Below are 18,492 nucleotides of genomic sequence, written 5' to 3' on the forward strand. Positions count from 1 at the left end.
GGACTCCATGGACTGGCAATGATGCCTGGGATGCTATAAGGTATACTGAGTCTGGTCGTTCACAGTACACACTTATCTATGCAACAGAGTATTCCATCACCTCTTTGGCAAGTACTCAAGAGTTATGCTATCAAAAAAAGTTTGGCTGTTAAGAGATGAAAATCTGATAAAAACATAAGCTATTCCCAGTACTAGAATGCAACTTCTTGAAGCTATACTTACTTTCACATTCTAGTACATATGAGATAGGTTAAAAAAGAAAAGTGGATGGCAATTTGCTTGGTGTTAGCTGCAGGTCTTGATAAGATACTGAACCAACTATTGCAATACTAGATTTTGTAAAAAGCACAATTGAGCTGAAAAATTAACATTTTCTTTGCTTAAATACACCTAGATAATTAGATAAGCTTGTTTAAATGAATAGCCACAGTTTAGAATGTGCATCTAAGAATCATTTTCTAATGATTTTTCATGGTGAAAGAGAACACATATTACCCATATTCCAGTATCAGGTGCACTATACAATCAGTCTTTTTTTTTTTCGAAACAGATATAATGATATTGTTCTATCTTGTTGCAAATTAGATCTTTCCATTTGTCATTACAGAATATTTCAGGCTATTCCTGCTACTAATAAATCTCACATAAGATATCATTTGTTTCTGGTTGAAATAAAATGACAAAAGCAGTGGAAAACTTTCCCTTCTCTTCACTTCTGGAATTCCACAATTTCATTCCCTGTCATCTTTTCTGACATAATAGCTCTTCTGTCTATCTCTTATCATCTCTTTTGCTTTATGCTAATTTATGCTTTCAGCCACTCTTTAATATTATCTCTTATCACCGTTTCTAATTGCCATCCCTGCTAACTTATACCTTTTCTTATGGTAAGTTCTTTGTGTACTGCTAAACCTCCTGTTGTTAGTGGTGGGAGGTGTTAAAAAAGTTGCGACATAACATATGTAAATATACACTAAGGCATAATGTGATACATGTCCTTCAAGTTCATTATTTAACATGAATGTTGTATATTTTAATTAATTGGAACATGAGACAATATGAAGAAAAGAAAATCTGTATTGTATAACGTGACACTGATAGGTTTTCTGTCATTATAGTCTTGTCTTTTCCACAATGTCATATAGATAGAAACACAATATGTAGTCTTTTGAGTCTGGTTTCTTTCACTTAGCATAATGCTTTATTTGAGATATAGTATATGTACCATAAATTTCACCTGTTTAAAGCATACAATTCAATGGTTTTAGTATATTTACAGAGTTGTGTATGACCATCACCATAATCTAATTTTAGGACATTTTTATCACCTTCAAAAGAAACATTTTACTGTTAGCAGTCACTTCCCATTTCCAACCCTCCATCCAAACTCCCTGCCCTAGGAAAACAATGAGTTGTTTTCTGTCTCTATAGATTGCCTATTCTGGACATTTCAAATAAATGGTATCATATATGTGGTCTTTTGTAACTGACTTTTTTCACTTAACATAGTGTTTTTGGGGGTTATCCATGTAGTAACACATATTAATAATTCATTCCTTTTTATTGACAAATTATTTTCCATTGTGTGGATGTACCACATTTTGTTTATCCATTCATCAGTTGACAGATATTTGGGTTGTTTTCACATTTTTGCTACTGTGAATATTATTGTTAAGAACATTTGTGTACAAGTTTTTGTGTGAACATATGCTTTCATTTCTCTTGGGTAGAAAACTAGGAGTAGAATTGCTGGGTCATATGGTAATTCTGTGTTAGACATTTAAAGAACTGCCTAACTTTTCCAAAGTGTCCTCAAGAGGGCTCCAATTTCTTCACTCCCCACTGACATTCACAACTGTCTCTTTTTTAGTTATAGTTATTTCAGTGGTGTGAAATAGAATCTCATTGTGGTTTTGATTTGCATTTCCCTAATGACTAATGATGTTGAGCATCTTTTCATGTGCTTATTAGCCATTCATATATCTTTGGAGAAATGTCAATTAGATCTTTTACCCCTTGTTTTTATTGGGTTGTCTTTTTGTTACTGAGTTCTAAGAGTTCTTTATATATTCTGGATACAAGTTCTTTATCAGATAGATGATTTGCAGATACTCTCCAATTCTATGGGTCCCCCCCCCCCTTTTTTTTTTGAGGCATGAAAGTTTTTAATTTTGATGAAGTCCTGCTTCTCTATCAGTCTTCTTTTTTATTGCTTGTGTTTTTGGTGTCATATATAAGAAATCATTGTCTAATCCAAGGTCATAAAGATTTACTCCTGTATTTTCTTCTAAGAATTTTATAGTTTTAACACTCACATATAGGTCTAAGATGCACTTTGAGTTAAATTTTGTGTGTGGTATGAGGTAGGAGTCCAATTATACTTTTGCATGTGGATATCTAGTCCTAATGCCATTTGTTGAAAAGACTCTTCTTTCTTCCCTGAATGGTCTTAGCCCCTTTTGTTGAGCATCAATTATCATTAAATGTATGGGTTTCTTTCTGGACTCTCAATTCTTACACTGTCTTCATTACTTTAGTTTTGTAGTAAGTCTTGAAATCAGGAAGTGTGAATCCAACTTTGTTCTTCATTGTTTTGGCTTTCATTTGGTCTATTACATTTCCATCTGAATTTTAGGATCAGCTTGTTAATTTCTGCAAAAAAAAAAAAAAAAAAGGCCATTGAAATTTTGATAGGAATTGCATTGAATCCATAGATCAATTTGGGGAGTATTGTCATCTTAATGATGTTAAGTCATCTGATTCATGAACATGGAATGTCTTTCCATTTATTTAGATCCTTAATTTTTTTCAGCAGTGTTTTGTGGTTTTCAGAGTAAGCATAATGCTTTTTGAGATTCATTCATGTTATTGAATATATCAGCAGTTTGTTGCTTCATATTGTTGGGCAGTATTGCATTTTATGGATGTACTACAATTTTTTGATCTATTAACTGGTTGATGTATGTTTGGATTGTATCTACTTTTTGGCAATTATGAATAAAGCTGCAAAAAACATTCACATAATGGTTTTTGTGTAAACATAGATTTTGATTTCTTTTGGGTAAATACCTAGAAGTGGAGTTGCTGGTTGCATATAAGTATATGTTTACCTTTATAAAAAACTGTTAAATTGTTTTCCTAAAAGGTTGTACCATTTGCATTCACATCAGCAATATATGAGCATTCCAATTATTCCACATCCTCATCAGCACTTGGTATTATTAGTTTTTTTAAGAGCTCTTCTGATGGGTATGTAGTAATATTTTATTAAAATTTTAATAGGCATTTCTCTGATGACTAATGATGTTGAGTAGAAAATTCACAAAATCCTAGGCTTGGAGCTGGAAGGAACATGAAAGAGTTCATTCCTGGCTTTTACACTGTATTTCTCAGACATATTTCATATTTCACGGGTTGTCAGCAGTCATAGGTTTGGGGGTATGAGGGACATGCTGAGTGGATGGTGATCTGAGCACCCTGCCCAGAAGAGCTCTACTTTTACCAGTTTGTTATATTAAATTTTCATGAAATTATTATTATTATTAAAAAAAAAAGTTCCTCAGCTAAAAACAAGGTTTGAAAGCTGCTGAGTCCACTTTTTTTTAAAAAAAAGAGAGAATGAAACTAAGACCCAGAGTGGTAAATTGACTTCCCCAAGGTCATGAAGCTAGTCAGCAGTAGACTCATAATCCAGTGCTCTTTATTCTACATTGTATCCTGTCAAAACCTTCAAATTCTAGTATCTATTGGTTTGCTGAAGAATTCTGATGAAAAATCTGCTGATCACAATTTGCTGGAATCCTAAATTTTTTTCGAAGTTTCCTTTGTACTAAAAAAAAATAATGCATGGAAACAGTCATCTTTCATGAGTTAGCTGCATTGACTAAGAAAGTTGGGGTTATCTTTTCTTTAGGAAACCAATTCCTAATACAAGGCCTCCTAAAATTACTATGCTTGCTCTGTAGGTAGTGTAGGAAATGTGGTACAACTGTCAGAGGTTATAAATGACAATACATTATGGAAATCGGTGAAGAAACAAGCAGGGATTTGCCATGGGGAAACAGACATTATATTTTGTTTTCACTTTTGACACACTGGCAATGGCTGATCAATGTTGAAAAGGTAAAATTGAATTCATTAGGTACAATCATAATGGTTAGAATAAGTTATTTTTCATAGAGAAGGATTCAGTTCTGAAATCCTTTTTTGAGGTTTTTCTAGAAATTAACAGTGTGAAAGCAGTTCTGTATTGACAATTCTGAGATTGGCTGCCGGACTCATGAGAAAGCATGGTTAGATTGAGCAGAATTTTATTAGAATACCTTTGAATGCCTCTGGTGGATTTGAGTAGTTGTTTTATTTAGTAATACTATAATAAAAGAACAGCATATCTGGATTCAGCTTGAATTCAAGTCTTGGCTGTGCTCATACTACTTATGGGATCTTGAATGAGTCACTTTATTTCTGTGACTTTTCATGTTTTTTTAATCAGTTAGAAGAGGTGAGAGTGATATCTGTCCAGCCTACTTCACAGAGTTGTATAAGTATTAAAAAAAAAAAAAAAAAAAAAAAAGAAAGAGAAAATATATGTGAAAGCACTTTGTAAATTTTAAATGTTATTCAGCTATAGTTTCATTAATCATAACTTTTCGGATTTTGATATACAAATTTTATTTTTTTCTTCCTCATATTTGGTAACCATTTACTTGCATTCTCCTTGCCTCTGTCCTATGTCTCAAGTTTTTTTTTTTTTTTTTTTTTTTGAGGGGAATGGGGGGTTGCCATGACCTTAGACCCCCTCCTCTTTTTCTTTCAACTAGATGTCTCTTTCTGACTTCTTTTCCTTAGAAGAGATGGCCTTACTAGCTTTCTTCTATGGAAAAGATGAGTTGGTTTTTATTTTGTACAGATATTTAGCTAAGATATTTAGCCTGGCTGGAGTATTAGACCTATAAGCTGCATGTAGGTTTTCTTATTTGGCATCGAATTTCCCTTCCTTGTGATTATTGAATTTCTCAAACTATCACCTTTTCTCTGGGCTTTCTGCTCCCTTCAGATATGTTTCATACCTATGCCTTTACTTTGGTCAAGTCCATTTGTTAGTCTGTAATGGGGCTCAAAGTTCATCAAGAAAAACTTCGTAGATATGGATGGTGGGGTTACATATTTCATCTCCACAAGTACTGACAAGAAAATAGTTGGTTAATCTGACCCTTCTATTCTAGATGGAGCTAAGGGTTTTTGCCAGTCCTTAGTAACTGTAGACACTGTCTTTCTCCTCTGTTAGTGAAATGGAAGTATCTTCCCTTTCTGATATTTAAAGCTGATAAGGTTGTCAATTTTGGTATTATTTCCTTTTCTTCCTGGGTAAGAGAAAGAAAACTTTTACTTTAGGGTTTTCAAAGTCATTTTGAGTGGCCACTGTTTATCTTAATCAACTTCTTTTTATTCAAGCAATTTAAAAAAAGTTGTACATTTCAAGTAGTACTGAGATTAATGTGTATTTTGGAGAACACTCAGATCTAGCACAAAATACTGTTTAATTTTTAGGAAATTTATTTATGTTTGTTTCTTAGAATTGCCTTCATCATTTCGAATAATGTTTTTAAAATGAGAGGCTAATTTTCCAAAAGTCACTGATTCTTCTAAAAAATAAAAAAGCAAAGAAAATAGAAATTTAGGGTGTAGTCATAATTTATTTAAAATTACTACCGGGGTATATTGTACTTTTTATTTCATAAAGCTCACTGTTCATGTAGTAAAATAAAAATTATTGACAGTAATGCTATGTAAAAGCTAACAAATAATTATTTAAGGATTCCTCTATTCAATAATGACATTCCAGGGTCATTCTGTACATAGCAATCCTTCATGGAGGGTTGGGAAGGCAGAGCCTGGTATGTGGTAGATGAAGTTTTGAGGGCCAGTTACTCATTGGGAATTCAAAAGTTGGCATATACTTTAATCATTCATAGCTAGGGGTAAATCATATCTTGGCCTAGAAAAATATGATTTCTAAAAATACTGTAGAAGCAGTATTCTCAGTATGCATTTTTGTATGTTCCATTTACCTGGGTCCCTAAATACAGTCTTGCAATTATAACCAAAATCTGGTAGTGTTAGAATATTCATTTAGAGATTTATAACCAGTGAAATTGGGCAGTTTGGACAGCTTGATCAATGATTTTGGTTGGAAATAGAATGACTTTTTCTGAAATACCACTTTTCACACTTAGTTATGATGGCAATTATAATACAGCTTTCATATTTTTCAATAATATACACATGGACTCATATCCTTAAAATTGCCACCATTCTGCAATAACCTGGTGTACTTTGTATTTAGAGGTTGTTACCAAAAAATTTGCATGAACCTATACTTTAAGAAGAGCATTTTTGAGGGCTATTAAAATGTCATCTAAGCTTTGAGTAGTCTGGATTTTAATGGTCATGTGTGCGTATTTTTAAACACAGCAGCATGAATAGGCTGTATCAATTAAAGCTTTATCAGCCAGAGTAGTATAGGTATGTCTTAAGTCACAGAATAGATGACTTTCTTAAAAAAAGTATTTTTTAAGAAAAAAAATAAGTAAATGGAGGTATTTTCAAATGAACTGTTTACAAAAATCTCTAGCAAATCCTTTTGTTAAATGAAAGCTCATATATAAATTAAATCAATATATAACTTAGAGTTTTCATGTAATAGGTGTTGTAGTATAACCAACTGGACAGGGTCACTGGAATGGCAGACAAGAGTTTATGGTTTATCTAAGGGCAAAACCTTCATCAGAAAAGGGTGGCAGGATCAGTGACGTACCTTGCTGGCTCTTTTTGCAAGAGACCCTGGGCCTAGGAACACTGTTGGGGGCCTGAAACACGTAATTTAAGTGTAAGGACTTGCATCTCTATAGAAAGGGAAAAATCTTGGGAAATGGAGATTCTTTTCCCTGCACAAAGGGACATTTGAAAACATATAATAGGTAGTTAAAAAAAAAGTAGGTTTTGGGAAATCTATATATGAGAAGAAAACCTCAAAAAGTAATATTTAAAAATCAGAAGGAAGAATTTATATGCTGTTGTTATTTTCTCTTCAGAAATAAAAGGGCATGTAGCTGCTGTACACAAGGCAATTTTAAAAAGCTGACTATTATATTCTACCTCTGAATATGTTTCCATAATGATGGCATATTTTTTTCTATAACATATGGAAAGGAGTTTTAGTAGTACTGCATCTAAATAGGGAAATAGGTATAATTACTGTATTAAAAAAAGTTTATTCAGGTTGGTTCACTGAATTCGGTATTCTTGGATATTTGTGGCTAAAAATTGCCTCATTTTGTTGTAGTGCTGTATTGTGTGGTAATGAAGCAAGGGTCCCCAGAAATCTGCTGCCATCAAGTAAGTCAATATAAAATTTGAACCAGCAGGTCCCGGGGTGGCTTCATGTCCCAGGGACATTTACCCGGGAGAGATGTGTGCTTGGATATTTTTTAGAATAACTCCGTTTTCAGCAGTTATCTACTAGCCCTTCTCTCTCCTTTCAACTCCGTTTTCTTAGGAACTTCATTTCTCTCCACCTCCCCCTCCCACCTACAGATCCTTGGTCTCAGCGATATATTTTTAAACAGTATCTTTTTATCACAAAATGTATTTTGGGGATTCCAACTTCAAAGGTGTAATTTGGTGAAGGGTAGGTCTAGAGGAGAATCTAGGAGACCATTTCACTTTTAACTTATAGAAGACAAAAGATGTAGAGTGCTCTGAAGAAGGATCACAGGCCAGGTGAGAATAAAAGGTGATTAAAAATTAAAGTCTTACAGGAAGCCAGGAATTAATGGGGAAGATGAAGAGAGTAAATCCAAGTGTAATATAGGAGCCAGCAGTAAGTGTTAATTATTAGGTGTATAAGTTTTATACTTACCAGCTTCTCTTGAATAAAATCCAAGTTGGCTCATCCAGGGCCCTTTGAAGTTTTCTCTCGGTGACCAATGATTGTGACGCACATGACCACAGGGAGAACAAATAGAGCAGTAAGGAGTAGAAAGAGATGGGGAGGAGCAGCCCAGGCAAGCCTGAAATGATACCCATCAAGGAACAACAGGGAGAGAAGAGACATTTGAAGTAAAGGATGCCTGTAGCAGCAAGTGGGTGTTATGATGGGGATAGCACTTACTTAGACAGCTCTGCAGCAGAAGAGGAACCAGTACATTAAGATCAGAACCTAGGAAGGAATCAGAAGAGAGAGGGTGGAAGTAGAGTAAAGATAAAATCTGACAGTGAGCAAGTCTGTATGCCTGATTTCTGCACTAATCCCTGTATGAACTTAATTGAAGAGGTGATGATTTATATGTGAAAGAATTTTAAACTCAGAAGGAACCTTAGACTTGTCTGGTTTTTAAATTTTAGGAATTTAAATAAATGTTGGTATTAATTGCATTATAAAATTAATTCCCTCTTAATTGGGAAATCGCTCAATGAGCATGAGATGTGTTTAAACAGCCTTATAAACTATGCCGTGATCCATTCTGTATAGTATATTCATTCTCTAGCTGTAAGAGGTATGCTTTCTCAAAGCAAACAATTTGATTTATCTTTCTTGGATTCCTTGCTTATTAGGTCACTCTGCTTAGATGTTCAAAAGGGATTTACATAACATTTAAAAATATGGCCTTTTCTCCCTTCCAGTTTTTGATGGTCATTTTATTTAGAAGTTGTATCCTACCAGAAGTTAAACACATCTCCTTTATTATTTTCCCTCCCATGGACTGCTTTTGAAATATTTTTAACCATTAAACTATATTTACTAATATTAATTTTCCCATTTTAATTAATGAAGGACATATATAAATGTCAACTACAACTTCTGTTCATTATGAAATAACCATATACAAAGACATCTTAAAGTGTCAAAGTAGAATTTCCATTGAGATTTGTGCAATACTGAAAATTCCTCATAGATGAGCACCATTGTCCCCTTTGCAGGTAATTGCACGTATACAGTGTGGTGTTAGTGAACTTTTTTATCCCTAAATGTCCTTAGAATCCTAGGTTGAGATTGCCTGTAGAATTTATTTCTTGAAATATCTTTTATTAGTCTTTCTTAGGGAAATATATTATGGTTGTTTTCTACAAAATTAATCATTGAATCCAAAATTAAAACAAACATGTTTTTTCATCATCTTTGATAAAACCATCTCTGCTTTTGTCAGGCTCCTTTAACTCTTGGGCAGCCTTCAGATTTTCTCTTTTTACATTATAGTAGCTACCTCAGTGTCTCTTCTCATCCTCAACTCACTCTTTACCTTACTAAAATCTGACTTTAGATGTTATTTTATTCTGGATATATATATATATATATATATATATAATAAAATTTCTCATTTTAAAACTAACTTTTTAACTTTAGAAAGGAGAGAGTGAGTGTCTGTTCCAGTTTTCTAATGCTGCCATTATACAAAATATCAGAAATAGATTGGCTTTTTTTTTTTTTTTTTATCATCATTTTATTGAGATATATTCACATACCACGCAGTCATACAAAACAAATTGTACTTTCGATTGTTTACAGTACCATTACATAGTTGTACATTCATCACCTAAATCAATCCCTGACACCTTCATTAGCACACACACAAAAATAACAAGAATAATAATTAGAGTGAAAAAGAGCAATTGAAGTAAAAAAGAACACTAGGTACCTTTGTCTGTTTGTTTGCTTCCCCTACTTTTCTACACATCCATCCATAAACTAGACAAAGTGGAGTTTGGTCCTTATGGCATTCCCAATCCCACTGTCACCCCTCATAAGCTACATTTTTATACAACTGTCTTCGAGATTCATGGGTTCTGGGTTGTAGTTTAATAGTTTCAGGTATCCACCACCAGCTACCCCAATTCTTTAGAACCTAAAAAAGGTTGTCTAAAGTGTGCGTAAGAGTGCCCACCAGAGTGATCTCTCGGCTCGTTTTGGAATCTCTCTGCCACTGAAGCTTATTTCATTTCCTTTCACATCCCCCTTTTGGTCAAGAAGATGTTCTCCATCCCACGATGCCGGGTCTACATTCCTCCCCGGGAGTCATATTCCACGTTGCCAGGGAGATTCACTTCCCTGGGTGTCTGATCCCACGTAGGGGCGAGGGCAGTGATTTCACCTTTCAAGTTGGCTTAGCCAGAGAGAGAGGGCCACATCTGAGCAACAAAGAGGCATTCAGGAGGAGACTCTTAGGCACAAATACAGGGAGGCCTAGCCTCTCCTTTGCAGCAACCGTCTTCCCAAGGGTAAAACTTATGGTAGAGGGCTCAACCCATCAAACCACCAGTCCCCTATGTCTGTGGTCATGTTAGCAACCATGGAGGTGGGGTAGGCGAATACCCCTGCATTCTCCACAGGCTCCTCAAGGGGGCACTACATCTTTTTTTTTTTTTTTCCTTGTTTGTCTTTTTTCTTTTTCTTTTTTTTTTTTTTTAACTTTCCCTTCTTTTTTCAAATCAACTGTATGAAAAAAAAAGTTAAAAAGAAAACAAACATACAATAAAAGAACATTTCAAAGAGACCATAGCAAGGGAGTAAGAAAAAGACAACTAACCTAAGATAACTGCTTAACTTCCAACATGTTCCTACTTTACCCCAAGAAAGTTACATAATATAGCAACATTTCAGGGAACTTGTTCCTACTACATCCATCAGAAATTAACAGACCATAGTCATTTCTGGGCATCCCCAGAACGTTAAATAGCTTATCTGTTCTTCTTGGATTATTGTTCCCCCTTCCTTAATTGCTCTCTACTGCTAGTTCCCCTACATTCTACATTATAAACCATTTGTTTTACATTTTTCAAAGTTCACATTAGTGGTAGCATATAATATTTCTCTTTTTGTGCCTGGCTTATTTCGCTCAGCATTATGTCTTCAAGGTTCATCCATGTTGTCATATGTTTCACCAGATCGTTCCTTCTTACTGCCGCGTAGTATTCCATCGTGTGTATATACCACATTTTATTTATCCACTCATCTGTTGAAGGACATTTGGGTTGTTTCCATCTCTTGGCAATTGTGTATAATGCTGCTATGAACATTGGCGTGCAGATATCTGATCGTGTCACTGCTTTCCGATCTTCCGGGTATATACCGAGAAGTGCAATCGCTGGATCGAATGGTAGCTCTATATCTAGTTTTCTAAGGAACTGCCAGACTGACTTCCAGAGTGGCTGAACCATTATACAGTCCCACCAACAATGAATAAGAGTTCCAATTTCTCCACATCCCCTCCAGCATTTGTAGTTTCCTGTTTGTTTAATGGCAGCCATTCTAACCGGTGTTAGATGGTATCTCATTGTGGTCTTAATTTGCATCTCTCTAATAGCTAGTGAAGCTGAACATTTTTTCATGTGTTTCTTGGCCATTTGTATTTCCTCTTCAGAGAACTGTCTTTTCATATCTTTTGCCCATTTTATAATTGGGCTGTCTGTACTATTGTCATTGAGTTGTAGGATTTCTTTGTATATGCAAGATATCAGTCTTTTGTCAGATACATGGTTTCCAAAAATTTTTTCCCATTGAGTTGGCTGCCTCTTTACCTTTTTGAGAAATTCCTTTGAGGTGCAGAAACTTCTAAGCTTGAGGAGTTCCCATTTATCTATTTTCTCTTTTGTTGCTTGTGCTTTGGGTGTAAAGTCTAGGAAGTGGCCTCCTAATACAAGGTCTTGAAGATGTTTTCCTACATTATCTTCTAGGAGTTTTATGGTACTTTCTTTTATATTGAGATCTTTGGTCCATTTTGAGTTAATTTTTGTGTAGGGGGTGAGGTAGGGGTCCTCTTTCATTCTTTTGGATATGGATATCCAACTCTCCCAGCCCCATTTGTTGAAAAGACCATTATGGCTCAGTTCGGTGACTTTGGTGGCCTTATCAAAGATCAGTCGGCCATAGATCTGAGGGTCTATCTCTGAATTCTCAATTCGATTCCATTGATCTATATGTCTATCTTTGTGCCAGTACCATGCTGTTTTGGCAACTGTGGCTTTATAATAAGCTTCAAAGTCAGGGAGTGTAAGTCCTCCCACTTCATTTTTCTTTTTTAGAGTGTCTTTAGCAATTCGAGGCATCTTCCCTTTCCAAATTAATTTGATAACTAGCTTTTCCAAGTCTGCAAAGTAGGTTGTTGGAATTTTGATTGGGATTGCATTGAATCTGTAGATGAGTTTGGGTAGAATTGACATCTTAATGACATTTAGCCTTCCTATCCATGAACATGGAATATTTTTCCATCTTTTAAGGTCCCCTTCTATTTCTTTTAGTAGAGTTATGTAGTTTTCTTTGTATAGGTCTTTTACATCTTTGGTTAAGTTTATTCCTAGGTACTTGATTTTTTTAGTTGCTATTGAAAATGGTATCTTTTTCTTGAGTGTCTCTTCAGTTTGTTTATTTCTAGCATATAGAAACATTACTGACTTATGTGCATTAATCTTGTATCCCGCTACTTTGCTAAATTTGTTTATTAGCTCTAGTAGGTGTATCGTTGATTTCTCAGGGTTTTCTAGATATAAGATCATATCATCTGCAAACAATGACAGTTTTACTTCTTCTTTTCCAATTTGGATGCCTTTTATTTCTTTGTCTTGCCGGATTGCCCTGGCTAGCACTTCCAGCACAATGTTGAATAACAGTGGTGACAGCGGGCATCCTTGTCTTGTTCCTGATCTTAGAGGGAAGGCTTTCAGTCTCTCACCATTGAGTACTATGCTGGCTGTGGGTTTTTCATATATGCTCTTTATCATGTTGAGGAAGTTTCCTTCAATTCCTACCTTTTGAAGTGTTTTTATCAAAAAGGGATGTTGGATTTTGTCAAATGCTTTTTCAGCATCTATTGAGATGATCAATTGATTTTTCCCTTTCGAGTTTTTAATGTGTTGTAATACATTGATTGTTTTTCTTATGTTGAACCATCCTTGCATGCCTGGAATGAACCCCACTTGGTCATGGTGTATGATTTTTTTAATGTGTCTTTGGATTCGATTTGCAAGTATTTTGTTGAGGATTTTTGCATCTATATTCATTAGGGAGATTGGCCGGTAGTTTTCCTTTTTTGTAGCATCTTTGCCTGGTTTTGGTATTAGATTGATGTTAGCTTCATAAAATGAGTTAGGTAGTGTTCCATTTTTTTCAATGTTTAGAAAGAGTTTGAGTAAGATTGGTGTCAGTTCTTTCTGGAAAGTTTGGTAGAATTCCCCTGTGAAGCCATCTGGCCCTGGGCATTTATTTGTGGGAAGATTTTTGATGACTGATTGGATCTCTTTGCTTGTGATGGGTTGGTTGAGGTCTTCTATTTCTTCTCTGGTCAGTCTAGGTTGTTCATATGTTTCCAGGAAATTGTCCATTTCTTCTACATTATCCAGTTTGTTGCCATACAGTTGTTCATAATATCCTCTTATAATTTTTTTAATTTCTTCAGAATCTGCAGTTATGTCACCTTTTTCATTCATTATTTTGTTTATATGGGTCTTCTCTCTTTTTGATTTTGTCAGTCTAGCTAGGGGCTTGTCAATCTTGTTGATCTTCTCAAAGAACCAACTTTTGGTGATATTTATCCTTTCTATTGTTTTTTTTGTTCTCTATGTCATTTATTTCTGCTTTAATCCTTGTTATTTCTTTTCTTGTACTTGGTTTAGGATTGGTTTGCTGTTCATTTTCTAGCTTCTTCAGTCGATCCATTAGTTCTTTGATTTTGGCTCTTTCTTCCTTTTTAATATATGCGTTTAGTGCTATAAATTTCCCCCTTAGCACTGCTTTTGCTGCATCCCATAGGTTTTGGTATGTTGTGTTCTCATTTTCATTCGTCTCTATATATTTAGCAATTTCTCTTGCTATTTCTTCTTTAACCCACTGATTGTTTAGGAGTGTGTTGTTTAACCTCCAGGTATTTGTGAATTTTCTAAGTCTCTGATGGTTATTGACTTCTAATTGTATTCCATTGTGGTCAGAGAATGTGCTTTGAATAATTTCAATCTTTTTAAATTTATTGAGGCTTGTTTTATGTCCCAGCATATGATCTATTCTGGAGAAAGTTCTGTGAGCACTAGAAAAGTATGTGTATCCTGGTGATTTGGGATGTAATGTCCTGTAGATGTCTGTTAAATCTAATTCATTTATCAGATTGTTTAGGTTTTCAATTTCCTTATTGGTCTTCTGTCTGGTTGATCTATCTATAGGAGAGAGTGATGTGTTGAAGTCTCCCACAATTATTGTGGAAACATCAATTGCTTCCTTAAGTTTTGCCAATGTTTCTCTCATGTATTTTGTGGCACCTTGATTGGGTGCATAGACATTTACGATTGTTATTTCTTCTTGCTGAATTGCCCCTTTTATTAGTATGTAGTGGCCTTCTTTGTCTCTCAAAACATCCCTGCATTTGAAGTCTATTTTATCTGAGATTAATATTGCTACACCTGCTTTCTTTTGGTTGTAGCTTGCATGAAATATTTTTTTCCATCCTTTCACTTTCAGTTTCTTTGTGTCCCTGTGTCTAAGATGAGTCTCTTGTATGCAACATATTGATGGTTCATTTTTTTTGATCCATTCTGCGAATCTATATCTTTTAATTGGGGAGTTTAATCCATTTACATTCAACGTTAAAACCGTGAAGGCATTTCTTGAATCGGCCATCTTATCCTTTGGATTATGTTTGCCATATTTTTCCCTCTCTCTATTAATATCCTTTATTGTACCCATACCGAATCTCTTTAGTACTGAACCTTTCTCCAAGTCTCTCTGTCCTGTCTTTGTTTCTCTGTCTGTAGGGCTCCCTTTAGTATCTCCAGTAGGGCAGGTCTCTTGTTAGCAAATTCTCTCAGCATTTCTTTGTCTGTGAAAAATTTAAGCTCTCCCTCAAATTTGAAGGAGAGCTTTGCTGGATAAAGTATTCTTGGCTGGAAATTCCTCTCACTCAGAATTTTAAATATATCGTGCCACTGCCTTCTCGCCTCCATGGTGGCTGCTGAGTAGTCACTACTTAGTCTTATGCTGTTTCCTTTGTATGTGGTGAATTGCTTTTCTCTTGCTGCTTTCAGAACTTGCTCCTTCTCTTCTATGTTTGACAGTGTGATCAGTATATGTCTCGGAGTAGGTTTTTTTGGATTTATTCTATTTGGAGTTCGCTGAGCATTTATGATTTCTGTATTTATGTTGTTTAGAAGATTTGGGAAGTTTTCCCCAACAATTTCTTTGAATACTCTTCCTAGACCTTTACCCTTTTCTTCCCCTTCTGGGACACCAATGAGTCTTATATTCGGACGTTTCATATTATCTATCATATCCCTGAGGTCCATTTCGAGTTTTTCAATTTTTTTCCCCATTCTTTCTTTTATGCTTTCATTTTCCATTCTGTCATCTTCCAGGTCACTGATTCGTTGTTCAACTTCCTCTAGTCTTGTACTATGAGTGTCCAGAATCTTTTTAATTTGGTCAACAGTTTCTTTAATTTCCATAAGATCATCCATTTTTCTATTTAATCTTGCAATGTCTTCTTTATGCTCTTCTAGGGTCTTCTTGATTTCCTTCATATCCCGTACTATGGTCTCATTGTTCATCTTTAGTTCTTTGAGTAGCTGCTCTAGGTGTGTCTCTTCTGGTCTTTTGATTTGGGTGCTTGGGCTTGGGTTATCCATATCGTCTGGTTTTTTCATATGCTTTATAATTTTCTGTTGTTTTTGGCCTCTTGGCATTTGCTGAACTTGATAGGGTTCTTTTAGGGTTTGTAGACCAGTTGAAGTCCTTATCTCTAATTTATCAGATCTACAGCTTCGTGGAGTACACTTTCTCTAACTAACCAGCAGGTGGCGTCCACGAGCCACCTGTTCTCCACAAGCCAGATCTCCCCTGCTTAGCCTTTTTGGTGAGTGGGGGAGTGAGTGTTGTGGGGCCCAATTGGTGTACCAAGCTTGCGTGTGTAGTTGGTGTTGCCTGCCCTGTATGTGGGGCGTGTTTCTGGGCAGTCGGGGAGGGGGGGTGGCCCTAACAATCAAATCTCCCTGATGATCCTAGAGTTTTAAAGCTACTGCAATAGTCTAATCCTTCAGTTCAGTCCTGCCACAGTTTGTCTCTGCCACTGACCCACAAGTCTTTGGTATTGGCGTATGGCTCCTGAGACTTGCAAGTGGGCCCCTCTTCCAGGCTGTGCACCCCGGGTCCTCTGTTGAGGGATGGCTGTGCTATGTCACAGGTGAGTGCCGTCCCCCCAGGGCAGTTCTGGGCTGCTGGGCTGTGTTGGGAGGCTCCCAGTCTGCTCAAATGATGGCTGAATGGGGCTCTGTTAATTCACACTGCTCCCCCTTCCCAGCTCTGGGACATTCAGCTCAGGTTGCAGGGAAGGCTATTGTCCACGCCCAGTTTTGTGGTGTGTGCCTGTTATTTGAAGCACTTCCGTCACACTGGGTTGTCTGGGGCAGCTCTGGGCTATGGGGCTGGCGATGGGCAGGAGTGTTTCCTGTCCACCAGGATGGTGGCTGTGAGCGGACACCCCCCTTTTCTTGGGAAGTTGTGTTGTTTAGTGAATTTTCTCAGCCACTGGATTATTGCCTTTTGTCTCAGAGCTCTCTTAGTTCTGCTCTTGACTTGACGTGCCCAAATTTCAATTCTTTGAAGCTTTCTGTATTGAGCTTCTTAGAGTAATTGTTTTAGAAAAAGCAAAAAGGATTTAAAAAAAAAAAAAAAAAAAAAAAAAAACGGCCCTCCTCAGAGATCTAATGGGTTATTGAAATGCTAATAGACAAAGCAACCAGGGCCATTAAGGAAAGGTGCACATGGCAGAGAGATCAGCCTTGCTTCGGGATTTGCATATGCGCCTCAAGGCCTGATCTCCGCCCTTCCCCTTTCTGTGTTCACCAGAACTCCAAAAATCCTCTGCTTTTATTTTGGAGTTTTTCGTGTTGTTTTTTTTCTATGCCTGTCTCCTCTCTGCTGGGCTGGCTGCTCTCAGAGTCTCTGGTGTCTGGTCTCAGTCTATCTATGGTTGGAGTTTGAATCAGTAGAATGAGTTTCCGATAAGAGCAGCCACTGCAATTCTCCCTTCTCCTTCCTGGAGCTGACAGCCCCTCCTCCCCCGGGACTGAGCCTGGCAGGGAGGGGCGCGGGTCCCCTGGCCGCAAAAACTTACAGATTTCGCTGATCTCAGCAGTTCCACGTTTTCATGAGTGTTGTATGAAGTATGCCCAAAGACAGATTGCTCTGTGGTGTCCAGTCCACGCAGTTCCTGGCTTTTTACCTACTTTCCTGGAGGAGTAACTAAAACATACAGCTCACCAGTCTGCCATCTTGCCCCGCCTCCAGATTGGCTTTTATAAAGGGGGTTTATTTGGTTACAAAGTTACAGTCTCAAGGCCTTTAAGTGTCCAATGTAAGGCACCAACAATAGGGTACCTTCACTGGAGAAAGGCCATTGGCATCCAGAAAACCTCCATTAGCTGGGAAGGCATGTGGCTGGCGTCTACTTGCTCCCAGGTTGTATTTCAAAATGGCGTTCTCCAAAATATCAGCTTTCAACAGCCATCTTCAAAATGTCTGTCAGCTGCAGCTCCTTCTGTCTGTGAACAGTTTTATAGGACTATAGGACTCCAGTGATTCAATTAAGACCCACCCTGAATGGGTGGGGTAACACCTCCATGGAAATTATCCAATCAAAGTCTCATCCACAGTTGATTGAGTCACATCTCCATGAAAATACTCAGTCAAAGAATTCCAACCTAATCAACGCTAATCTGTGTGCCCTCACAAGACTGCATCAAAGAACATGGTGTTTTGGGGGACATGATACATCCAGACCAGCACAGTGCCCCATTTCATTTTGATGGACAGATGGCAATGTGGTAAAATTTTAATATTTAAAGACTGGAAAGCTCAGCTGTCTGTTTATAAAATGTAGGTACAAATAGGATTTTAAACATTCAATTTTGCTCAGTGAGGGTATGTTCATTTATTTCCAGGATCACTCTGGAGTTGGGCACCTCAGGTTGCTGGAAGGTTGAGGTTTTCTTTTAAAACACAATTTTATTCACATACCATACAGTTCATTCAAAGTGTGCAATCAGTGGCTCTCAGTATAATCATAGAGAGGTGCTTATATCGCCACAATCTATTTTAGAACATTTTCATAGCTCCAAAAAGAAAAAACTCATACCCCGTATGTCCCCCTATTAATGACACTTAGCTTTGATGTGGTACCTTTGTTACAGTTGATGGAAGAACATTAAGATATTCCTGTTAACTATAGTCCATAGTTTGCATTAGGTGCATTTTCCCCATATTCCACCCTCTTACCGACATCTTGTAGTTGTGACGTACATTTGTTCTAATTCATGGAAGAATATTCTTGTATGTACTATTAACTACTGGAAGGTTGCGATTCTTATTAAGCCTATTTCCCCTTTATTAAGCTGAAGATTTCTTTCACTAATGCTGCTGCTACTGCTACACAATGGTACCCTGCTTTTCTCTACTTT

At 36.6% G+C, this 18,492-nt stretch overlaps 1 protein-coding gene across 3 annotated transcripts in view; it reads left to right on the plus strand.

The window, feature by feature from the left end:
* The window catches only part of FRMD5 (FERM domain containing 5), a 295,156-nt gene that overhangs the window by 12,092 nt on the left and 264,572 nt on the right, over positions 1 to 18,492 (plus strand). Inside the window, exon 1 of one of the 3 annotated variants that reach the window (XM_037834109.1) lies at positions 7,376 to 7,398. The exons of the other annotated variants lie outside the window; for them this stretch is intronic. The gene's annotated coding sequence lies outside the window, so the exon portion shown is untranslated. Of the gene's footprint in view, positions 1 to 7,375; positions 7,399 to 18,492 lie in introns of those variants that run through there. 3 annotated transcript variants of the gene reach the window in all.

Source organism: Choloepus didactylus, chromosome 4 (genome assembly GCF_015220235.1).
Source record: "Choloepus didactylus isolate mChoDid1 chromosome 4, mChoDid1.pri, whole genome shotgun sequence".
Classification (NCBI taxonomy): Eukaryota; Metazoa; Chordata; class Mammalia; order Pilosa; family Megalonychidae; genus Choloepus; species Choloepus didactylus.